The sequence below is a fragment of the Diadema setosum genome, chromosome 8 (assembly GCF_964275005.1).
Source record: "Diadema setosum chromosome 8, eeDiaSeto1, whole genome shotgun sequence".
NCBI lineage: Eukaryota > Metazoa > Echinodermata > Echinoidea > Diadematoida > Diadematidae > Diadema > Diadema setosum.
The window spans coordinates 13,375,256-13,384,861 of NC_092692.1; positions in this window are offsets into that span (position 1 = coordinate 13,375,256).

The following is a 9,606-nucleotide window of genomic DNA, read 5'->3' on the forward strand; positions in this document are numbered from 1 at the left end:
CTAGTCATCTCAACTTTGAAATTAACAACTTCTCAGAAAATCATTTCCTGTCAGCTGAGTATTTTTGTTATGCCGAAACAGACATGAAATACCTGGAAAGCAAACATACGGACAGAAAATTGCACACTAACACAGATTGATGAATTTTTTTTTTTTTTTTTTCGTGGAAAGTATATAACCCAGCAATGATTTTATTTTCTCGAATATACTCTGCTTATATATATCCAATTTGTCAGATTTGTCTGAGTAGAGCAACATTTAGATTCCCGTGATGCCAAGTTGGCATCACCGAAGCAAAATGTAGAGACCACCAGTGCCAAAAAAAAAAAAGAAGCAGAATAAAAGAAAAGAAAGTACATACTAAATGTATTAAAGTGACTGTGTATAAACTGTGTTGTGTTATCCTCCCCATTCTTCTCAAGAGTTCAAATGTGTAACATTTTGCACTAAACTTTGTGCATGGAATGAGAGCATTGTAAAGATTGGTTCATCAATTCAAGCACAGAATGCAAACAGGAATGTAGCAGTCCTTTAAATAGTTCAAGGCCGCATGGCCTCAAAAAAAAAAGAAAGAAAGTGTCAGCGCTTGCTATAGGGGGCAACTCACACTGGAGGATTTCTCCGGTACCATTCAATGTCGTAAAGTTTTGATGTCTGTTCCAAGGATCAGAGTAAGAGTTAAATGCTATTATCACAAGTGTGCTCTTTGTTTTTATATCTCCCCCCTCAAAAATGAAAATAATGATAATACCCATTAAATTTCTTCAAAATGTATTTTGGATCAAATACCATTTCAAGATGTGTGATACTTCAATAGTTTTTCTAACATTAGTATTTGTACTCTTTTTAAAAAACAAATCATAACCCGTTAACTGTTTGGTCTTGTATGGTATTGGGTGGTAAGGGTGGTATGTATACAAGTTGGTGTAATAATGGCTTTATTTTATGGAGAGAAGTGATAAATTGTCAATCAAGAATGGGAATGCATAAACGTCTTAAGAATTAACAGATAAATGGTTACATGATATGAAATGTTGAAGGCTTGCTATGTAATATTGATTTCCTCAATCATGAGAAGAAAATGTACCACGTTGCAATCTGCTGCTCAAAATTTGAAGTCAAAAGTAATTGTGATTATAATTTGTTTGTGAAGCTTGTCAGATCTTCCTGCAGTGCCGTCACATAGTACATGGATGGGGCAATTGATTTCCAGTTGACCTGATTTAGAGAAAGGGATGCGATCTTTTTTTTTCTTTCATTTTTTTTTTCTAGATTTTTACACCCTTAAGAATGCCGACCAAACATGTCGCTATTTATCCTGCTCGTTGATGCAGTGTGAATGGTACGATGCTGCGAGTCTAATCTCGTCGCGTCCTCCAAAAGAAAGTCAACTCTGCCGATGACCATTTTTCCACTACCATTCTTGATTCATCTGAGTGTATTGAATATATGCAAGCCTTTATCAGGGTTTATCACTTGCGAAAACTGTCCGTACATTTGTACTCGATGCTGTTTGGTATGTCAAGCAATATCGTACGTGTGAGGTTTTGTAAGTTGGCATGTTTCAAAAAGTTTGGATCCTAGAAAAGGACAGGTGAGTTAGATATGATGTCTGCATCAATGTGATATTTTGTTTGTTTAAATTTCGTGATCATGGATTTCTTCCATTTAAGCCTTTCAGTGCATTATCTCTGTCCTGAAATGTAAATGCAGAGAGTTCTAAAACTACAATGTATTTCTCTTTGTACAGAAATTCAGACTCAAAATGTTTTGAATATTCTGTCAATCATCTGCAAAAATTCTGTAATTTTATGTGAATTGCAAATCACTGCTGGATCTGCCCTTGTTTTATTATTTGTCTATCAAAGAAATAAGTCATGTTGATAAGCTGTAGATATCAAACATGCTTATGGCAACATAGCATGCAGGGTTGATATTTTATGTTCTACACTGATTCATGTTCAGTGTTGTAATTTCTTACCCACTTGATTCCATGAATTGACGTGAAAGTCATTGAACATGATTTTCCCGTCTTGGATCAAGTGAAAACATATGTACAAAGTCTACTGAATGACACTTACGTTGCTTTGGAACTGACCAAGGTATAATCGCTGTTAACAGCAAGGGTGTTTGTTTCACAGCAAGAGGATAATTTACTTGAATACTTTAATTGAATACTTGATCAAATTATGACCAAATTACTTCTTTTTGCAATATCTTTGTATCTTTTACATTCTTCCATCACATTGTATTTCCATAATGGTCTCAGTAGCCAGTGAGGGGTTCTCCTGCACATGTTTCCATGGCAACAGTCTGGATGTGCTGCTCTCATTGTGCCTGTTTAAAGATGACCTTGTTCGTAGCTATCTATTTTGAGAGAGTGCATGGTTATATGTGAGAAGAGATACATCCAGGGTTCAAATCCATTGTGAAACTGTTATATTATTATGTTTATTGTTGTCATTATCATTATTTATAGTACCAGAAAATGACTCTTGGATGTCACATACCAGCTTCACACTGACTTGCAATAAAAGCTGCCACTGTCTTTGTCAGTTGCCAACACGGGAATGCCCAAAATCGTACAGGGCTTTTAGTTGACACGTAGGGGATCTCCCTCAACAAATTGTATGCCCAATAGAGGGCGCTCGAGCCCATATAAGTTTCACTGACACACCTTACAACAATGTGCCTTTTTTAGCAATCTCTTTGTAACGTGTGTTGCCAGGGGTTTGTTTGCAAGGTGCTGCATTGGGTTTTAAGACCAATTGACTGTAGCAGCGGTTACAATGTTGATTGTCTAGGATCATACAAATTGTGTGCAGTAGTTGAAGATGAAGCGTGACCTGAATATCAACGCGTTAGTGATAGCTAGGCATAGGAATTGCAAGGTTTGAATAGCTGGTGATGCTATTCACCTCTCCTACTGATACTGTAAAACCAGGAATATTCACGGCATGAAACTTTTGCGAGTTGGAGCCATCGGCCTTTTTCGCGGCAGGAAGCTTTCATGGATTGGCGACTGGCATTCAATGCTTCGCGTGAACAAAAACTTTCTTGTGCATTTTAATTTCACGAATCTTGGCTCCTTTAAATTTTTTCAAAGCTTTCCATGCTTGGAAAAAATTGTGGTTTTACAGTTATTTCAACCACTTGCTGTACAGAACAAACATATGCATGAAATACTCATAGATTGAAACTTAAATCCTGTTCTATTAAAAACTAGGGAGATGCTCATTTTTCCAGTGTCAATTGAAGTTGATGTTGATGTTGGTTCAGGGCAACTGAGATTCAGTTTGAAATAGTGAAGAAATCTCTTACCACTGAAATGTGATACTTTTCTCTGATATTTTTATTTCTTATATCATTTTACATACTGTCTTTCATGAGCAATAGGTAACACACTATGCCTTTTGAAGTCTTACATACACTCTTTCTCACTTCTTTCAGCTCTGAAATCCTTTGGTATATTCAACACAGTCACATTATATATGTGTGAACTGGATATATTATGCTATGTATAGGGCCTGCTCGTGAGAATCATAAAAGATATTAGATACATTTTTAGTATGGCTTTCTAACTTTGTATGCAATAAAAAAAGTCTGTGATTGACAGGTAATTTACTGGAATTGATCAAAGCTTTTATTACTTAATTTGTTTGAGTGTTCATCTTCAAATGACAATACAGATTTGAAGTGGAAATTAAAGTGAAAAAGTTATGCATTAAACAGAGGACTGCAAATGGAAAGAAAAATCTCCTTATACAGACTGAAGGGACAGCTTGTTTTATGATCATTATTCATACATAACACTCACTGCACACCATGGCAGGTTGAATTGATTGGCGGGTTCAATTGTGATTGGTCCACTAATGGGTGGATTTGCCAATTTGTAAAACCGTTGTATACAGTGTAAAGAAAAATTGTACAGTGCATGATACTGGGCCTTGTCTGCCTTTGAAGATGAACGTGTCATGACAGTTATGACTGAAGCTGCCTGCCACATACTGATTAAGTTTTCATGCATTGTGCTCATTTGTTTCCTTGGAAACCAACTGAGGAATCGGATGTATTAAAAGGAAAAGAAGTGCGGGTTGATTTACATTTTTTGCAATTCATGCGCTACATCAAGCATTAACATGCACCGCTCTGTTTCCATTCTGTTTAAATAGCTTGTCCATACTAAAACATAACGTTGTATCATACCTGGAGGTGTTTAGAAGAAACTGACTTATATATTCATTCATTTGGCAATATTTATGGAAGAATCAGTAATATATGATCTTGTATTAGAATTATCATCATTTTTAGGTGTTTTTTATATATGTAGATTGCTCATGTGGCATTGTGTTGAAAACAGACTCAAACTTTCTTATTAATGTCTGGTGTATCTGTAGATAAAGGGAATTGTGCACAACCTCTTTGTTTAGAGGTGTGTGCACTATGTCAATATTTAGAAATAAAATATAGGTTGTGAAAATCTGTAAAAAGGAACAATAGTGTTTGCTTGTGATTTCCTTTGGTTTCAGACATTTATAGAGTGGTGTGTCAATAAATGAAACTCAAATATTGTATGTGAATTGAGGGAATGCAGCAATATTATTAGAAGAACACGTCAACAAAGTTTGAAGAAAATTGAACAATTTGTTCAAAAGTTATGATTTTTTTTCTGATTTGGTGCAGTCTTTGCTGGAGGAAGAGACTACAGTACTTTGTGCTGTCATGTATTAACAAAGATATAAAGAAAAATAATGTAAAGAAAATTCAACATTTTTATATTTCTGGTATAGGATAATGGAGAACTTGACTTACCTTTATCAAAAAGTAAAGTGGAATGATAGGTATACCCTTAATATGTGTCAGTAACAAGTCAAGGGAATGTGTGCCTTTATTTGAAAAAAAAAAATCTGGAATTCCCTTTATATTTTCTTATATCATCTTCCATACACAACATCACAAACTGTAGTAGTCTTCTCATCCAGCAAAGGCTGCTCCAAAGATTTAAAAATTCATAACGATTTTATGGATTGTCCAATATTCTATGACCTTTACTGATGTGTTTCACTATTAAGATTGCTGCATTCAGTCAATTGGCATGATATGAGTACTTGGGTTTCATTTCTCTTTAAGAGTACAAGTGAAGAGTTTGTTTGCAAAAACCGATAAGTCCATATTTGTCAATTGGAGATATTTGCGATTAAAGGTCAAGAAAAATAAAGAGAATAATAAGAAAATTTCTGCTTCTTTTCACCATAACTTCAAAAATGTACCTTTATATGTAGTGACCAATATATCATTTAAAAGGTATTATTTTGTACTTTATGACAGAGATCGTACTTCAAAATCTTAAAAAATGGACTTATCGGTTTTTGCAAACAAACCCTTCAAGTGTACATAGTAGCATGGTTGGGATAGTGACATTGAAAAAGGAGGAGAAAGGAAAAAACAGACAGACAGATAGACAGACAGAGTGAGGGAGAAAGAGATAGAAAGAGGGACAGAAAGACAGAAGGTGAGAGAAAGAGACAGAGTGGCAGGGAAAGAGAAGAGAGAGATATATACATAGGGAGAGAGAAAGAAAGAGATACAGACAGACAGAGGGGAAGAAAGATACAGAATCAGAGGGAAAGAGAGAGAGAGAGAGAGAGAAAGGGAAATGAAGAGATACAAAATTTGTCGCTGGGGCGACAAGACCTCGTATTTACAAAATGTCAAATGTTCAGAAGAGCCAAAGAACATGGCAGCCAAAGCACTAGAGCAAATGGGAAAGCATTTCCTTTGACATTCCACATGCCGTGGTGGTTTCATTTCTGGAGTAAGACAATTGGGATTTGGACAGGACATCACTTAACCCATTATTTGACCATTAATCCAAAAAAGTAATTTTCACCAAAAATGCAGATACAAGGTCTTATGGACTGGGAGACAGATTAGGAGAAAGAGACAAAAAAAAAAAAAAAAATGGGGAGAGACAAGCAGACAGAAAAAGAGAGAGAGAGAGAGCAGACAGGTATAAGGAAAGAGAGAAATACAGACAAATAGAAACACAGAAATATAAGAAAAAGAGAGAAAGACAAACAGACAGAGAGGGAGATAGAATGAAGGACAGACAGGAGAGGGAGAGGGAAATGAAGAGATACAGATAGACTGGGAGAAAGAAAGAGAAAGAGACGGGGAAAAGGGTAGAGACAGTCAGAGGTATAGAAAAAAAAAAGAGAAAGCAGACAGGGAAAAGGGAAAAAAGAAATACAGACAAACAGAGAAAGATAAAAAAAAAGAAAGAAACACAAACAGACAGAGGGGGAAGGAGGGGAGAGAATGAAGGAAAGATAGATCGAGAGGGAATGAAAGAGATACAGATTGAACTGGGAGAAAGAAAGAGAAAGTCCAAGAGATAAAAAAGAGAGAAATACAGACAAACAGAAACAGAGAAAGATAGAAAAAGTGAGAAAGGCAGACAGAGAGAGAAAGAGAGAGAGAGACAGACAGAGAGGGAGAGGAAAATGAAGAGATACAGAGAGACTGGGAGATAGAAAGAGAAAGAGATCGAAAAACAGGAAGAGACAGACAGACATGACAGAGAGCAAAGCGAAAAAGTGGACAGGGAGGAGGAAGAAAGAAATACAGACAAAAAAACAAATAAAACTGCAGTATGCTAGATCCAGAGAGAAAGATCCTTGAGAGAGGGAGAGAGGAGAAATTATAGAAATCATAGGAGATGTATGATCACAATAATGCTAACTGTGTAAATAAAGACAGATCCAATGTTATTGTCATATATTAAGATGATGATGATGATGATGATCCATGCCGATGCCGATGCATCGATGATGATAAATGATAATGATTATCATTATTATCATTATGATTTGATGTCTAAATTATAATCATAGATTCTAGCTAGGCCTAGGTACAGCAGCTGCACGGTTCATTTGTTACTAGTATTCCAGATGATCATTTTGAACCTTGAATGACGCGCCTTTATTTACACAACAACAAAAGCATGTCAGCAGCATCAATCAATGATGCCGTAAAGCTGCATGCATGACCTTTATATTTGCGGATTATTGTCTGCCGGAATGCACTACAAACAAGTCAGTGGACGCTCAACAACATTATCACAACGAAGGCAAAGATAACTGATATGAAATATATCGGAAGCAAGTAAGTGCACCATGGGTCGTACCATGTAGTATATTCTCCTGTGCATACTCTTGCAAATTCAGTCGTTTGTATTTGGTATTCTAGTATCTTTTTAGATAACTCTTGGGGGGAAAAAAAATCGAAATCTGTTCAGTCCCACGTATCCATATTCGTGTGATCGGATCTTGATACCGCTGTCGGTATGTAAGTATGTAATGTACTATAGGCCTAACATAGATCTAGAACATCTAAAATAACTGTTCTGTTTCTACACACATAACTGAGGCCTGACAGTCAGTATAAAGTATTAGGAGCCTACTACCGCCAGATCGGTTGGCCTACTACAGTGTAGACAAGACACTATTGCGACAAGTCTGTATAAAATTTAAAAATAGTTGAATTTAGATGTCTATAAAATACTCTTATCGCTTATTCTAGAGCTAGATCTAGAAATCTCTAACGTTAGGTCTAGTAGTAGGCAAACCTTTCTAGCTTACCAGATTTAAAATTTATCATGTTTATTCTTTGGAAAATTCAATTTGTAGATTTCAGTATAGGTCTCCTAGATCTAACGTTAGGTCCTAAGAATCTAAGATTCTATTTTTATCATGTAACATTGTATACGCATTCAGGGGCGCCGGGCGGATCCAGGAATTCTGTAGACTAATAGTAAAGGGAAGGGGGCACAACAAATATTTCTGGTGCCACTTCCGCCGGGCTTCTTTTATTTCTTTTTCTTTTTATTTCGTTTGTTTTTAACGAAAAATAAAGGGGGATGTGCGCCAGTTGTGCCCCCCTCTGGATCCGCCACTGTGCAGTGACCGAAAGGTCGGTCTGTATCTTGTCGGGGATATTGAATGATATTTTAGAAGAGTATTGCATGAAAGCACAATGTAGAACTCTATTCTATGACGTATTTACTAATTGACGAAGTTTTTCTTTCAAAATATTAAAGTTAGAAGCAGATAAGTTTGCCGGGCAGTTGACATCATAAGGAGCAGGAGTGGATCCAGGCGCCCAATGTGCGCCCCTCAGGATCTGCCACTGTAAGGAGTTGTCTATGAAACACTTTGGTGATAGACATAATAACATCAAAATTATGCTAATGGCAATGCGCTTCCAGTATTTGTGTAAATGTGTTCAAAGTTTTGTGGACCTGTTTCTTATCTTTTATTGCGTTCTTGAAAAAAAAAATGCTTGTATTTATAAAATCAAAACATTTTCTCTTCGAAAGTGATCATGATTGATATAAAATGTATAAATTTGCTTGCATCCTATTATTAGGTCAAACAGGTAGATGATGATGGCCTGACCCAACCGGTACAGCAGCCCCTTCTCTTGATCTGATGGACTACCAGTGCTCCATTTGTAGCGGGAATCAAACGTTCTCCAGTCTGGATTCGCTACGTGATCACATACAGTCTGTTCATCGTGGAGATGTCCTATCTTCATTCAGGTGGGGATATTTGAGAGGGATAAACATATGTAAACCATCCATTAATCTCATTGTTCATTCAGATCACATCTCCTGTTTGACTAGGTACTGCATCAATACACAAGTATGACAGTACCGGTACCGGGACAAACCACATGAAGTTGTTGACACAAAAAGTAGAAACCAAAATCAAAGGCTACTTCAAATTTGCAGATATTGTAATGATGATATATACTGTAAAAGTGGAAATTTTCGTGGTGTTGAAATTTTCACGCATTTCGCGCAACCAGAAACTAGCGCGAAAAGAAAAGCACGCGAATACTTTTGCTTGCCATATGTTCCTGTGCGTGATGTCTTGATTCCGCAGAATTAAAAACATGCGAAACTCTTCTTACCCGGCCAAGCGCGAAAAATTAGTCGCGCGAAAATATCCACTTTTACAGTAAGCTTATTGTTTGGACTATCAGAAGTCATTTGGCACCTCATCTATCTCTGCCATATGCATGCTTTAAAAAAAAAAAAATTAAAAATGTTTTAATAATATTTTTTGTGAGCTGAGAGATGAGGGCGCCCCCATTTGTGAGAGATTGAGACAGTGTCACATTCACGGCACATTGTCCATCTTTGCTCTTGTGGCTGTGTCTGGAGCAAGGAAAGCAAATGTCACTTCAAGGCAGGTAGCAATGCTAACATTTAATATTAGATGTGGTGTGACATCTCACCACTGCTAAGACATCCTATCCCTCAGCAAAGTCAGTTAGTGACTTATGCATGAACTCACATCTTGCATACTACATACAGTTAATTCATTTTCAGTTGACGATGAAACCTATCCACAATATGGTTTCTTTTTCAGCTTCTGTATATTCCATGCGCTTCATTATTGATCACCAGTCTACTAATGCAACCATTCTAATGCCGCTTTAAACATTCATAAAATATTAATGCTTCCGTTATGTGATTTCAAATGGTCTTTTCATCTGCTAACACTTTTGTTTCAGTAATGTTACACATTTGTGGTTTTCCAA